This window comes from Schistosoma haematobium, chromosome 1 (genome assembly GCF_000699445.3).
Source record: "Schistosoma haematobium chromosome 1, whole genome shotgun sequence".
NCBI classification, from domain to species: Eukaryota; Metazoa; Platyhelminthes; class Trematoda; order Strigeidida; family Schistosomatidae; genus Schistosoma; species Schistosoma haematobium.
In genome coordinates this window covers 45,591,463-45,607,774 of record NC_067196.1, presented here as the reverse complement: position 1 = coordinate 45,607,774, position 16,312 = coordinate 45,591,463, and the positions used below count along the sequence as shown (strand labels likewise).

General features: G+C 42.8%; 1 protein-coding gene across 2 annotated transcripts in view; it reads left to right on the top strand.

Moving 5' to 3' along the window:
* Positions 1–671: 671 nt before the first annotated feature.
* CWC24 (RNA-splicing factor) overlaps positions 672–16,312 on the top strand; it is a gene marked incomplete at its 3' end in the record, with an annotated part of 30,197 nt that continues 14,556 nt past the window's right edge. For both annotated transcript variants that reach the window (XM_051208815.1, XM_051208816.1), the window contains exon 1: positions 672–711. The remainder of the gene's footprint in view (positions 712–16,312) is intronic.

Here is a 16,312-nt window from a genome sequence, read left to right as displayed (position 1 = left end):
GCAGCAAAAGATGACTTAAATATGGAAAAACTTATTACTCATACGACCCAACACACCCACGGCAATTGAAATACAGAGTGACCGCCTCTGTTTAGGCCTTTCAAGGTCGTTGAAACGAAACGGCAGGAGGATTTGAAGGGGTTTCCCGTTTTTCCCGTGCCGGATATTAGACACTAACACTATCGGATGCCGGCTCAGTGGTCCAGTAGGTTAAGTGTTCGCGTGCAAGACTGAAGGCTCTGGGCTCGAATCTCTCGAGCTGGGTCGTGGATGCGTACCGCTGAGGAGTCTGACAATAAGACGAAACGGCCGTCCAGTGCTTCCGGGATTCCAGCTGTAGTCTAGCATCAATCGGTTCATGATCTCAATCAAAAGTTGCGTTCTTCACAACCCTCCACACTGATGATGAAAAGCGTTTGATCCAAGCTGACTGGTCTCTGTTGGTTTAATGACCGCTCAGAATGTTAAGGGACAACTTTTACGATGACCCATCAATTCATGTTAAATATGAAACCGATTAACTGCTCTAAAGCCGGACAAAACGATTTAACTCAGTTTTTGAGCTCGTTTTGTACGTGAAGAATCTTTTATTGTCTTTTTTTGACTTCAAATATTTGTGATGAGTATTCGCGGACTACTGGTCAGTGATATTGACAATTTAATGTAACTGCGGACTTATCAACGTTAACGCTGCAGCTTGATGTGATCTCGGTTAGTTAGTGACTGCTAACATGTCAGCTTGTTTTTAATCACCATATTTATTGCCTATCAATTATTATTTTGTCTATCCAGATATGTTTTTATTTGTTTGGCGAGAAGTGCACTTGTGTGGATGGGCTTACGTGGTTACTAACCCTCTTTTGGACTATCTTATACGATTGTCATGCTGTCGGTGTTTACCTTAGAAGAGGTTGCTAATATCTGCTCAAGTTAATCATAATTTTTCAAATATTCGTACCTCAATGTCATTTCATCTCTTTAATGACAGTTAAAGCGGCCATTATGGCTTAGTATTTCGTAAGTATATTCTGACTGGTGTTTTAAAGACAAAACCTACCACATGTGCTGTATCAAGCTTTCAAGAGTGTCTAGTCTTCACATAAATAAGTCAAGTAAAGGGGCGAGCAGCAATTCTTCGGGTAACCGTTAACAAGTACTGATGACTCGGTTTGAAAGTCTGTATGTCACGGGTATTTTATTCGTTCTTGACTTTTGTACTTTAATGGCATGTTCTCTGAGTTATCGTGATCTGGTGGGAGAAAAAAGGATCTATCAGGTTCAACGTCATTACTTAATATCTAGTATCAAATGCCCTTTTAACATATTGTGGGACAGTACACTGGTCTAGCTTCCCAAGTTGCTTCGGGATTGCATGGGTGGCTGCCCTCTGTACCTTTTCTGAGATATCTGTGTCATTATTTAAGCAAGGGATTGGAGCCTGAACGCAATTTTCACCGAGGTTGTGTGTACATAATAGTTTCTAACTTGCTTTCCGTCTTAAAGTCTATAGTTCCCTGAACCCATTAGCTGTGACCTCGCGGCAGTTAGTCGTGGATTTAAGGTCATGGGTTACTGTTACTCCAAATCAGTCAGCTACAACGCAGGGCCAGGCACATATATACATCGGTCAAGGTTACCATACCTCACTAGCACAACACTAAATTCATAGAGGCATTTACTTCTATGGTAGTAATGTATAAAAACAGAGTGCATATAAGGAAATGATTCAAGAAGGAAGAATTAGTTCATTGAAGGAAAATTATAGAGAAGACAGAGTGTAAACATCTACGCCATTGTGATCAATTTTGAGTCATGTCATTCAGAGTCTTTAACCATTGGTTACGTTAGTCGCGCTGACCTCAACCAAGTAGTCTGCATCTATCAACATGGCTCAAACCAAAAGTTGGTGACTTTATGGACTGCGGTCATGTTTTAGTTTGGCCGCCTCAAATTTTCTTCCAACCATCTCAAACACTAATTAGCATTGCGCGTCGTGATAATTGGTTATTGGGCATGCGTAATACATGGCCCCAAGATCATTGTGAGGCCTGACTACGGACGCTGACTCTTTCCTTATGCTGTACATACTTACCTTTGTATCCGCAATGTTCAGGTAGACACATTTGGCTGCGTTGATAGGTGTCTGCTACTTTCCAAACCAGCTGACCAGAATATATAAGTGTGCCTGAAATGCACATGCATCTGGGCCTCCTGTTATTTCTCTTTGGATTTTTACATCGTCAGCATAAATTAGCATCGAAAACTCAACTGTATTTGAGTTCATTTACGTGTAGTATATAAAGTAAAGGACCTGGGGCAGGAATTTGTGGTACTCTACCAAGTACTGGCTTCCAGAAGAAATATTCGGAATTTGTTCTTACTTTCTGTCCGCCTTTGGTTCTTTTTAGGAGGACTCAACTTGTGGAAAGTGACTGGCCTCTCTGCAAGATCTGTTTTGACCAGCTTTGAGGTTTTGTTTCCTAAACTCTCTTTATCCCTGAAGTCCGAATGGGAAAGAGACGTTAAGGTTTAGCTTTCCCCCCCCCTAATATTCTAGATGCTATCATAAGCTGAGCATCGACTTTATTTTATTTTTTAATCAAATCTCCAAAGTCCAGGCTTTGCTCTTGTTTACTCTTATGTGTTTATATGGAGATCTGCAACCGTTAACTCATGTATTTTAGAGCTCTCTGTAGTTTTCTTCTACTTTCCGTACTTCCTCTTCTTTCTTGGGACCATGCCTACATCTGTACGTTTGTTATTCACTACGTTATGAGGGTTCATCTTGATGGTTTCCTTCAGATCTAAAGCTTGACTTATGTTGACGCTCGTTTCTTCCTCAAGATCTGACAGCTGCTCATCTTCTGCTGGTTGTTCATATGAAGGTATCTTTCTATATGTGTTTAACAGCTCAATCGCCTCAAGAATCAGCAGAAACTTTGTGGAGTAGCATGCTTTGCATAGCTAATGTGATAGTGGCTTGCAACACCTCTTACATGCAGCCAATGTGAGTCCAGTGTACACGTTTTGATATCACTTGTTTCAGTTGCCACATTGCATTACATAGTTGGAACTCAAAGATTCATTCAACGTGGGAAAATACCAGTTTCTTTTCTGAATAGCACGCATACTATCATTTTTCCAGCCCCAACTTAAGATGACAATTAACGTACTTCTCTGGATTCTTTTACAGTAATATCATGTACACAATTTATTTATTTGTTTATTTGAACACAAATATTGGTACAAGAGGGCACCAAATATATATGCACCACAAACAATAAGAATAGAGAGAGAAAAAAAGAAGGTAAGGAGCGTAAAAGAAAAAAAGAACAATAACGAACAGATTAGTGTAAGGTAGTGTAATAATAATAGTGGGGGAAACGGAAAGGTACAACCAGAAGAAATCTTTCAGTTAAAGAAGATATAACCACTTTTTATGAAGAAAGTAAAGTAAAGTTACAGCAGGATCGCCACTAGCTTGTTTCGTTTACATTAAAATTGATCGTGATGCGTAAAAAATAACCTTCCTAGTTTGATATATGCATTGTAACTTGAGTTCACCCTATCGATCGTAATTTGCTTGTATTCGTGTTTAACCTAACCGTTCTATCAACCTTTCTGGATTAGTAGCTGTTTGTATATGGAGTGAGTATTGTCACACTTCCCTTTTTCTTATCATGTTGATTTCTTTTCATTGTGCTCATATCAAATGTGGCAAAATAGGACGATGCAAATTATGGTAAATTGTGCGGTTTAACTGGTACAAACGAGATTAGCAATTAGACCTATTGAGGCAGTTATTATTTTAGAGTATGATGTACATCTAATTTTTCACTTACTTAAATACAAAGTCGGTACCAATAGACATTAAAGCAATTATGCGCTAAACAATAAGTGTAATACCTACGATATAGAGAAAGTGGAATGAGTATGGTAAAATCATACCGTGTTACTATATCATAGACTGACCATCTCTTTTTTCACCCAGTCCTTGTCTCAACAAGTTAGATGCGATGAGGAAGTCTCTCGGACAGCATTCGTAGCACATGTTCAAGCTGCCGAAGCCGATGTTTCAAGATGGTGACACCAATTGACTTATCGTCACTGTGTCCAAATACATATGGCCTCGAGGAACGATTGTTCCAGCCAGTATAGCTCCATTGGTTCACCACGGTAGGCAAGCCTGATCACCACGTCAAGGTAATGACAACGGTCGGGTACTCATGCAGCTACTCAGGTACACGAATTCTCGACTGCTTACTATCCAGAGTGTGTGCGAGATAGCTTCCTGACAGTTTTGTACAAGTACTCACTTGAAAGATGCAAAGGACATACCATACATACGGACACTGACTGCCAACTGATTAAGTGCGGATGACGTGACTTGGGTATCATGGTACATTAAGATGACACCATCTGCATACTCACTGTCGAAGTCTTACTACAGACAATAGATCTACACCACCATTACCTACATCACAGCTGTTTCCAGAATGTAGTCAGTGGCAGAGTTGAACAGGAATGATGAGATTGAACAACGCTTCTTAACGTCGATGCTTGAATGGGAAAATGATCAGAGGTGGTTGTATGTCGTCATTCTGACTGAGGTGTTTGTATACAGAGCTTTCAAGATGTTCAATCAATCGAAGGCGGCTCTAATATAAAATAAACACTATAAATGTTGGCTTGCAATTGGTATCACGGTATTCTGACAGTTGGTGGAAGAGGAAGATATGCTCAATATATATTTAAAAACTGGACGAAAACCAGTCTGCTTCTCACAAGTCAATCTTTCCCCAGATTTAAACAATCTATGATGTACGACAGAAGCCAATGGTTTCGATACGATCGGAAGTAGACTTACTCCGATAATTGTTGCATAGATGACGAACAACCTTTTCAAAAATACAGTTAGCTACCACTTCATTCTGTCATGCTGTAACACTGTCGATCAAATATTTTCAAACAACACAGTCAGGTCTCGAACCGAAAGTTCCTTGCCGTCTATAAAAAGGCCTGGAAGCAAATCGTCTGGGCCTGGTGATTTTCGTGGCTTCAAGGGGTTAGAGTTTCTCGCAGACTTCATCCTCGTCAGGTGAACCGTTCTTCACCGGTCATGGAGGACAGGACAGTTCGATCGATGTCACTAAGACAACAGACCAGTCGAACCGTTTGTCGGGGAGCTCTGCCTATCATCCAAGACGTAAATAAATGTTGTTAATTGACGTTACAACAGGTTCCACCCACACCAGACATCTTTCTGCTAGTGACTTGAATGAATTGAAAGAACATCCGGCATTTGTCAAATGGAGCTGCTGCTTCCAGCTCATTAGCACTCCCAACTACCAGGCTTCTCGATCCTTACGCAAACTTTTCACATTTTCATTACGTAACAATCTCCGTTTATGATCAAACTCGTGGTTGGCTGCAGTGAACTGACGTGCTTCAATGAGTTGTACAGAGCCTGTAAAAGCCAAGTCCTTCTAAGTGGGACGTTTCGCAAAGCCGCAAGCGACTTTACTCGCAACTTTTATGGCGTCATGCAATTGTAGCCAATGCTCATCTACACTTTTCGGTGAGTTGATAGTCCTGAACCTAGTTCGGCTTGATGTTTAGCTACAACAAAAAGTGCAGCTAATTTGATAACATCGATCCATTTATGGCGATGAAGTTGTCGGCCACTGAAACGTAAGATAAAGTTAGCTCGAACGAGACCATGATCAGAGTCCAGATAAATATTCCACAGGGAGCAGAAGTCTTGTACACAACCACGCCAGCAGCAGCTAATCGCGATGTGGCCAATCTGGGTCCAGGCTTGAGATGCAAGGGGAGGATACCAGGTAATACACTGGCGATGACTGTGCTAAAAGTTGGTTCTGGTCGAAAGTAGATTGTGATCTACTCAAATTTCAGGGGCGGTCACCGTTATCTGACCTAGAACCAACAAATCCTGTTTAGACACCCAAATGACTCCTAAGTACATAGAAACCTAACTTGCACATTGTAATCTCCAGCTATCATTACAATGTTTACCAAACGGGTTTTCTTTAGACCATTTAATTGGTGCTAAACTCATCCTTGATTTCATCTGGACTGAAATCAATTCGGGCATAGAGGGGGTGAGCAAAGAACATTGTTTTCTAAATCCCACTTTGACGTAGCATTCTTACATAGCAGCATGTAATCGACTGGCAATGAGGATTCAGTCGACTAGTACAGCCTCTTCTCTGAGGCTTAGTGTGTCACTTACGCCATCAAATCTAGATAATGTCACAGAGTCTTCGTACGTCTACGCATAAAACAGTATTGTTGCATTTTCAGATGGGCAGCGAATTTATAGTGCTTTATTAAGGTCTTGAATACGGTTCTCGGATAGACAGTAAGAGTCGATATTCAGACTGTCCAAAGATATAGCCAAAACATTCTGTTGCACGATCTGTATTAGTGTGCAAACGCTGAAGTATTTATTGTTTATTTATTTGAACACATACATATTGGTACAAGACTGCGCCACACAAAACAATGAGAATTTAAAGAGAAGGAAAAGGAAAAAATGTAAGGAGGGTAAAAAAAAGAATAAGGAAGAGATTGTTGTAAGGTAGTGTAATAATAAGTGGTAATGATGGGGGAACCGAAAGGTACAATCAGAAGAAATCTTTCAGTTAAGGAAGAAACAACCACTTTTTATGCAGAAAGTAAAGGAAGGTTACAGCAGGATCGCCACTGGTTTCTATTCTGAGCTATATCTGATAACGTCTCTAGCCACTGTGTTGCACCATCTCTCGTACCCCAGCCAGGGAGTCGTGAAGGACCAACAGAAGTCAGCCCTTTGCAGCTTTCTTTCATACCACGACACTATGTCATACACTGACCACCTCTCCACTTTTTCCAACCAGTCCCAGCATCGGAAAATAATACACGACGTGGAATTCTCTGGAACGACATTCGTAGAACATGTCCAAGCCACCGAAGTCGGTGTTTCAAGATGGTGACACCGATTGCATTATTGTCTCTGTGCCCGAACACACGATGCCGAACCTCTGCATTACTAACATGATGTTGCCACTGGATGTCAGTAATCATTCGGAGACAACAATGATCAAACACAGAGAATCGTCTAACATCCTCAACTCGGAGAGGCCAGGTTTCACAAGTATGGAGTAAACTGTTCTCACCGACGCGTTGTAGATCCGACCTTTTACAGCCAGAATAACATCATGAAGGCGCCAAAGATAGCCCAGATTGGCATAAGCCACTCTGGCTTTCACTATACGTGCAGTGATCTCATCACTCACACCCCCACCAGCGTTTATTCAGCTACCTAGATACACGAAATTCTAGACTACTCCTATCTGCTCACCACCCACGGTGAGTACAGGATCAGGGTCCTGCCAGTCTTGTAGAAGTACTTTGCACTTTGAAGGTGCAAAGCACATACCGTACCTACGGACATTGGTTGCCAACTGATTAAGTATGGGTTGTATGGTTTGGACATTATCGCACAGTAAGACAATATCATCCGTGTACTCAAGGTCGAGAAGTCTTTCTGTAGGCAACAGATCCACACCGCCATTACTTACATCCATCAGAGCTGTTTCCAGAATGTCATCGATGGCAAAGTTGAAGAGCAATGGTGAGATTGGGTAACACTGCCTAACCCCATTGCTCGAATGGAACAATGGGGAGAGGTGATTGTATGCCCTCACTCTACCTGAGATGTTTGTATATAGGGCCTTTAAGATGTCAATAAACTTCTCAGACATGCACTTCTTCAATAGACAATGCCAGAGTACAGTCCTGTCCAACGAAACACTACGATTGTTGGCCTTTGATAAGTATGGGGGTGTTCTAACATTTGGCGGAGGGTGAAGATATGATCAATACATCCTCGACCAGAACGAAACCCAGCCTGCTTCTCTCGAGTCAATCTTTCTCGGGTTTTGAACAACCTACGAAGTATGACAGAAGCCAATAGCTTGGACGCAATCGGAAGTAGAGTTATCCCCGATAGTTGTTACAGAAACGACGTGAACCCCTTTCAAAGATAGGGACAACTATCGACTCATTCCAAGACGTTGGTACACTCTTTAGCTCCCAGACCTCTGTAAACAACCTTGTCAGTTCCTTAGCCAGAAAGTCACCACCATCTTTAAAAAGAGCCGGATGTAAGTCATCTGGGTCAGGTGATTTGTAGCTTTTCAAGAGTTGAAGTTCCCTGCGGACTTCCACCTCATTTGGTGGATCAGTCGTCACCGGCCATGGAGGACAGGACAGTCTGACTGATGTTGCCGGACCAGCAGGTCAGTTGAACTACCCTTCGAAAAATTCTGACCATCTTCCAAGACGTCGATGGATGTTAGTGATTGGCATCCCATCATCCTCGTAGATTGTTTCGCTCACACCAGACTTCTTGCTACCAGTGACTCGGATGAGTTGGAAGAGCTTCCGGTAGTTACCAGATGCAGCTGCTGCTTCCAGCTCATTAGCACGCTCCGACCACCAAGCTTCTCAATCCTTACACAAACTTTGCCCAATGTCATTACGTAATATCCTTCGTTTGTGGTCAAACTCACGGTCACACGGAGTAGACCGACGTGCTTCAATGAGTTGTACAGAGCCTGTAAAAGCCAAGTCCTTCTAAGTGGGACGTTTCGCAAAGCCGCAAGCGACTTTACTCGCAACTTTTATGGCGTCATGCAATTGTAGCCAATGCTCATCTACACTTTTCGGTGAGTTGATAGTCCTGAACCTAGTTCGGCTTGATGTTTAGCTACAACAAAAAGTGCAGCTAATTTGATAACATCGATCCATTTATGGCGATGAAGTTGTCGGCCACTGAAACGTAAGATAAAGTTAGCTCGAACGAGACCATGATCAGAGTCCAGATAAATATTCCACAGGGAGCAGAAGTCTTGTACACAACCACGCCAGCAGCAGCTAATCGCGATGTGGCCAATCTGGGTCCAGGCTTGAGATGCAAGGGGAGGATACCAGGTAATACACTGGCGATGACTGTGCTAAAAGTTGGTTCTGGTCGAAAGTAGATTGTGATCTACTCAAATTTCAGGGGCGGTCACCGTTATCTGACCTAGAACCAACAAATCCTGTTTAGACACCCAAATGACTCCTAAGTACATAGAAACCTAACTTGCACATTGTAATCTCCAGCTATCATTACAATGTTTACCAAACGGGTTTTCTTTAGACCATTTAATTGGTGCTAAACTCATCCTTGATTTCATCTGGACTGAAATCAATTCGGGCATAGAGGGGGTGAGCAAAGAACATTGTTTTCTAAATCCCACTTTGACGTAGCATTCTTACATAGCAGCATGTAATCGACTGGCAATGAGGATTCAGTCGACTAGTACAGCCTCTTCTCTGAGGCTTAGTGTGTCACTTACGCCATCAAATCTAGATAATGTCACAGAGTCTTCGTACGTCTACGCATAAAACAGTATTGTTGCATTTTCAGATGGGCAGCGAATTTATAGTGCTTTATTAAGGTCTTGAATACGGTTCTCGGATAGACAGTAAGAGTCGATATTCAGACTGTCCAAAGATATAGCCAAAACATTCTGTTGCACGATCTGTATTAGTGTGCAAACGCTGAAGTATTTATTGTTTATTTATTTGAACACATACATATTGGTACAAGACTGCGCCACACAAAACAATGAGAATTTAAAGAGAAGGAAAAGGAAAAAATGTAAGGAGGGTAAAAAAAGAATAAGGAAGAGATTGTTGTAAGGTAGTGTAATAATAAGTGGTAATGATGGGGGAACCGAAAGGTACAATCAGAAGAAATCTTTCAGTTAAGGAAGAAACAACCACTTTTTATGCAGAAAGTAAAGGAAGGTTACAGCAGGATCGCCACTGGTTTCTATTCTGAGCTATATCTGATAACGTCTCTAGCCACTGTGTTGCACCATCTCTCGTACCCCAGCCAGGGAGTCGTGAAGGACCAACAGAAGTCAGCCCTTTGCAGCTTTCTTTCATACCACGACACTATGTCATACACTGACCACCTCTCCACTTTTTCCAACCAGTCCCAGCATCGGAAAATAATACACGACGTGGAATTCTCTGGAACGACATTCGTAGAACATGTCCAAGCCACCGAAGTCGGTGTTTCAAGATGGTGACACCGATTGCATTATTGTCTCTGTGCCCGAACACACGATGCCGAACCTCTGCATTACTAACATGATGTTGCCACTGGATGTCAGTAATCATTCGGAGACAACAATGATCAAACACAGAGAATCGTCTAACATCCTCAACTCGGAGAGGCCAGGTTTCACAAGTATGGAGTAAAACTGTTCTCACCGACGCGTTGTAGATCCGACCTTTTACAGCCAGAATAACATCATGAAGGCGCCAAAGATAGCCCAGATTGGCATAAGCCACTCTGGCTTTCACTATACGTGCAGTGATCTCATCACTCACACCCCCACCAGCGTTTATTCAGCTACCTAGATACACGAAATTCTAGACTACTCCTATCTGCTCACCACCCACGGTGAGTACAGGATCAGGGTCCTGCCAGTCTTGTAGAAGTACTTTGCACTTTGAAGGTGCAAAGCACATACCGTACCTACGGACATTGGTTGCCAACTGATTAAGTATGGGTTGTATGGTTTGGACATTATCGCACAGTAAGACAATATCATCCGTGTACTCAAGGTCGAGAAGTCTTTCTGTAGGCAACAGATCCACACCGCCATTACTTACATCCATCAGAGCTGTTTCCAGAATGTCATCGATGGCAAAGTTGAAGAGCAATGGTGAGATTGGGTAACACTGCCTAACCCCATTGCTCGAATGGAACAATGGGGAGAGGTGATTGTATGCCCTCACTCTACCTGAGATGTTTGTATATAGGGCCTTTAAGATGTCAATAAACTTCTCAGACATGCACTTCTTCAATAGACAATGCCAGAGTACAGTCCTGTCCAACGAAACACTACGATTGTTGGCCTTTGATAAGTATGGGGTGTTCTAACATTTGGCGGAGGGTGAAGATATGATCAATACATCCTCGACCAGAACGAAACCCAGCCTGCTTCTCTCGAGTCAATCTTTCTCGGGTTTTGAACAACCTACGAAGTATGACAGAAGCCAATAGCTTGGACGCAATCGGAAGTAGAGTTATCCCCGATAGTTGTTACAGAAACGACGTGAACCCCTTTCAAAGATAGGGACAACTATCGACTCATTCCAAGACGTTGGTACACTCTTTAGCTCCCAGACCTCTGTAAACAACCTTGTCAGTTCCTTAGCCAGAAAGTCACCACCATCTTTAAAAAGAGCCGGATGTAAGTCATCTGGGTCAGGTGATTTGTAGCTTTTCAAGAGTTGAAGTTCCCTGCGGACTTCCACCTCATTTGGTGGATCAGTCGTCACCGGCCATGGAGGACAGGACAGTCTGACTGATGTTGCCGGACCAGCAGGTCAGTTGAACTACCCTTCGAAAAATTCTGACCATCTTCCAAGACGTCGATGGATGTTAGTGATTGGCATCCCATCATCCTCGTAGATTGTTTCGCTCACACCAGACTTCTTGCTACCAGTGACTCGGATGAGTTGGAAGAGCTTCCGGTAGTTACCAGATGCAGCTGCTGCTTCCAGCTCATTAGCACGCTCCGACCACCAAGCTTCTCAATCCTTACACAAACTTTGCCCAATGTCATTACGTAATATCCTTCGTTTGTGGTCAAACTCACGGTCACACGGAGTAGACCGACGTGCTTCAATGAGTTGTACAGAGCCTGTAAAAGCCAAGTCCTTCTAAGTGGGACGTTTCGCAAAGCCGCAAGCGACTTTACTCGCAACTTTTATGGCGTCATGCAATTGTAGCCAATGCTCATCTACACTTTTCGGTGAGTTGATAGTCCTGAACCTAGTTCGGCTTGATGTTTAGCTACAACAAAAAGTGCAGCTAATTTGATAACATCGATCCATTTATGGCGATGAAGTTGTCGGCCACTGAAACGTAAGATAAAGTTAGCTCGAACGAGACCATGATCAGAGTCCAGATAAATATTCCACAGGGAGCAGAAGTCTTGTACACAACCACGCCAGCAGCAGCTAATCGCGATGTGGCCAATCTGGGTCCAGGCTTGAGATGCAAGGGGAGGATACCAGGTAATACACTGGCGATGACTGTGCTAAAAGTTGGTTCTGGTCGAAAGTAGATTGTGATCTACTCAAATTTCAGGGGCGGTCACCGTTATCTGACCTAGAACCAACAAATCCTGTTTAGACACCCAAATGACTCCTAAGTACATAGAAACCTAACTTGCACATTGTAATCTCCAGCTATCATTACAATGTTTACCAAACGGGTTTTCTTTAGACCATTTAATTGGTGCTAAACTCATCCTTGATTTCATCTGGACTGAAATCAATTCGGGCATAGAGGGGGTGAGCAAAGAACATTGTTTTCTAAATCCCACTTTGACGTAGCATTCTTACATAGCAGCATGTAATCGACTGGCAATGAGGATTCAGTCGACTAGTACAGCCTCTTCTCTGAGGCTTAGTGTGTCACTTACGCCATCAAATCTAGATAATGTCACAGAGTCTTCGTACGTCTACGCATAAAACAGTATTGTTGCATTTTCAGATGGGCAGCGAATTTATAGTGTTTTATTAAGGTCTTGAATACGGTTCTCGGATAGACAGTAAGAGTCGATATTCAGACTGTCCAAAGATATAGCCAAAACATTCTGTTGCACGATCTGTATTAGTGTGCAAACGCTGAAGTATTTATTGTTTATTTATTTGAACACATACATATTGGTACAAGACTGCGCCACACAAAACAATGAGAATTTAAAGAGAAGGAAAAGGAAAAAATGTAAGGAGGGTAAAAAAAGAATAAGGAAGAGATTGTTGTAAGGTAGTGTAATAATAAGTGGTAATGATGGGGGAACCGAAAGGTACAATCAGAAGAAATCTTTCAGTTAAGGAAGAAACAACCACTTTTTATGCAGAAAGTAAAGGAAGGTTACAGCAGGATCGCCACTGGTTTCTATTCTGAGCTATATCTGATAACGTCTCTAGCCACTGTGTTGCACCATCTCTCGTACCCCAGCCAGGGAGTCGTGAAGGACCAACAGAAGTCAGCCCTTTGCAGCTTTCTTTCATACCACGACACTATGTCATACACTGACCACCTCTCCACTTTTTCCAACCAGTCCCAGCATCGGAAAATAATACACGACGTGGAATTCTCTGGAACGACATTCGTAGAACATGTCCAAGCCACCGAAGTCGGTGTTTCAAGATGGTGACACCGATTGCATTATTGTCTCTGTGCCCGAACACACGATGCCGAACCTCTGCATTACTAACATGATGTTGCCACTGGATGTCAGTAATCATTCGGAGACAACAATGATCAAACACAGAGAATCGTCTAACATCCTCAACTCGGAGAGGCCAGGTTTCACAAGTATGGAGTAAAACTGTTCTCACCGACGCGTTGTAGATCCGACCTTTACAGCCAGAATAACATCATGAAGGCGCCAAAGATAGCCCAGATTGGCATAAGCCACTCTGGCTTTCACTATACGTGCAGTGATCTCATCACTCACACCCCCACCAGCGTTTATTCAGCTACCTAGATACACGAAATTCTAGACTACTCCTATCTGCTCACCACCCACGGTGAGTACAGGATCAGGGTCCTGCCAGTCTTGTAGAAGTACTTTGCACTTTGAAGGTGCAAAGCACATACCGTACCTACGGACATTGGTTGCCAACTGATTAAGTATGGGTTGTATGGTTTGGACATTATCGCACAGTAAGACAATATCATCCGTGTACTCAAGGTCGAGAAGTCTTTCTGTAGGCAACAGATCCACACCGCCATTACTTACATCCATCAGAGCTGTTTCCAGAATGTCATCGATGGCAAAGTTGAAGAGCAATGGTGAGATTGGGTAACACTGCCTAACCCCATTGCTCGAATGGAACAATGGGGAGAGGTGATTGTATGCCCTCACTCTACCTGAGATGTTTGTATATAGGGCCTTTAAGATGTCAATAAACTTCTCAGACATGCACTTCTTCAATAGACAATGCCAGAGTACAGTCCTGTCCAACGAAACACTACGATTGTTGGCCTTTGATAAGTATGGGGTGTTCTAACATTTGGCGGAGGGTGAAGATATGATCAATACATCCTCGACCAGAACGAAACCCAGCCTGCTTCTCTCGAGTCAATCTTTCTCGGGTTTTGAACAACCTACGAAGTATGACAGAAGCCAATAGCTTGGACGCAATCGGAAGTAGAGTTATCCCCGATAGTTGTTACAGAAACGACGTGAACCCCTTTCAAAGATAGGGACAACTATCGACTCATTCCAAGACGTTGGTACACTCTTTAGCTCCCAGACCTCTGTAAACAACCTTGTCAGTTCCTTAGCCAGAAAGTCACCACCATCTTTAAAAAGAGCCGGATGTAAGTCATCTGGGTCAGGTGATTTGTAGCTTTTCAAGAGTTGAAGTTCCCTGCGGACTTCCACCTCATTTGGTGGATCAGTCGTCACCGGCCATGGAGGACAGGACAGTCTGACTGATGTTGCCGGACCAGCAGGTCAGTTGAACTACCCTTCGAAAAATTCTGACCATCTTCCAAGACGTCGATGGATGTTAGTGATTGGCATCCCATCATCCTCGTAGATTGTTTCGCTCACACCAGACTTCTTGCTACCAGTGACTCGGATGAGTTGGAAGAGCTTCCGGTAGTTACCAGATGCAGCTGCTGCTTCCAGCTCATTAGCACGCTCCGACCACCAAGCTTCTCAATCCTTACACAAACTTTGCCCAATGTCATTACGTAATATCCTTCGTTTGTGGTCAAACTCACGGTCACACGGAGTAGACCGACGTGCTTCAATGAGTTGTACAGAGCCTGTAAAAGCCAAGTCCTTCTAAGTGGGACGTTTCGCAAAGCCGCAAGCGACTTTACTCGCAACTTTTATGGCGTCATGCAATTGTAGCCAATGCTCATCTACACTTTTCGGTGAGTTGATAGTCCTGAACCTAGTTCGGCTTGATGTTTAGCTACAACAAAAAGTGCAGCTAATTTGATAACATCGATCCATTTATGGCGATGAAGTTGTCGGCCACTGAAACGTAAGATAAAGTTAGCTCGAACGAGACCATGATCAGAGTCCAGATAAATATTCCACAGGGAGCAGAAGTCTTGTACACAACCACGCCAGCAGCAGCTAATCGCGATGTGGCCAATCTGGGTCCAGGCTTGAGATGCAAGGGGAGGATACCAGGTAATACACTGGCGATGACTGTGCTAAAAGTTGGTTCTGGTCGAAAGTAGATTGTGATCTACTCAAATTTCAGGGGGCGGTCACCGTTATCTGACCTAGAACCAACAAATCCTGTTTAGACACCCAAATGACTCCTAAGTACATAGAAACCTAACTTGCACATTGTAATCTCCAGCTATCATTACAATGTTTACCAAACGGGTTTTCTTTAGACCATTTAATTGGTGCTAAACTCATCCTTGATTTCATCTGGACTGAAATCAATTCGGGCATAGAGGGGGTGAGCAAAGAACATTGTTTTCTAAATCCCACTTTGACGTAGCATTCTTACATAGCAGCATGTAATCGACTGGCAATGAGGATTCAGTCGACTAGTACAGCCTCTTCTCTGAGGCTTAGTGTGTCACTTACGCCATCAAATCTAGATAATGTCACAGAGTCTTCGTACGTCTACGCATAAAACAGTATTGTTGCATTTTCAGATGGGCAGCGAATTTATAGTGCTTTATTAAGGTCTTGAATACGGTTCTCGGATAGACAGTAAGAGTCGATATTCAGACTGTCCAAAGATATAGCCAAAACATTCTGTTGCACGATCTGTATTAGTGTGCAAACGCTGAAGTATTTATTGTTTATTTATTTGAACACATACATATTGGTACAAGACTGCGCCACACAAAACAATGAGAATTTAAAGAGAAGGAAAAGGAAAAAATGTAAGGAGGGTAAAAAAAGAATAAGGAAGAGATTGTTGTAAGGTAGTGTAATAATAAGTGGTAATGATGGGGAACCGAAAGGTACAATCAGAAGAAATCTTTCAGTTAAGGAAGAAACAACCACTTTTTATGCAGAAAGTAAAGGAAGGTTACAGCAGGATCGCCACTGGTTTCTATTCTGAGCTATATCTGATAACGTCTCTAGCCACTGTGTTGCACCATCTCTCGTACCCCAGCCAGGGAGTCGTGAAGGACCAACAGAAGTCAGCCCTTTGCAGCTTTCTTTCATACCAC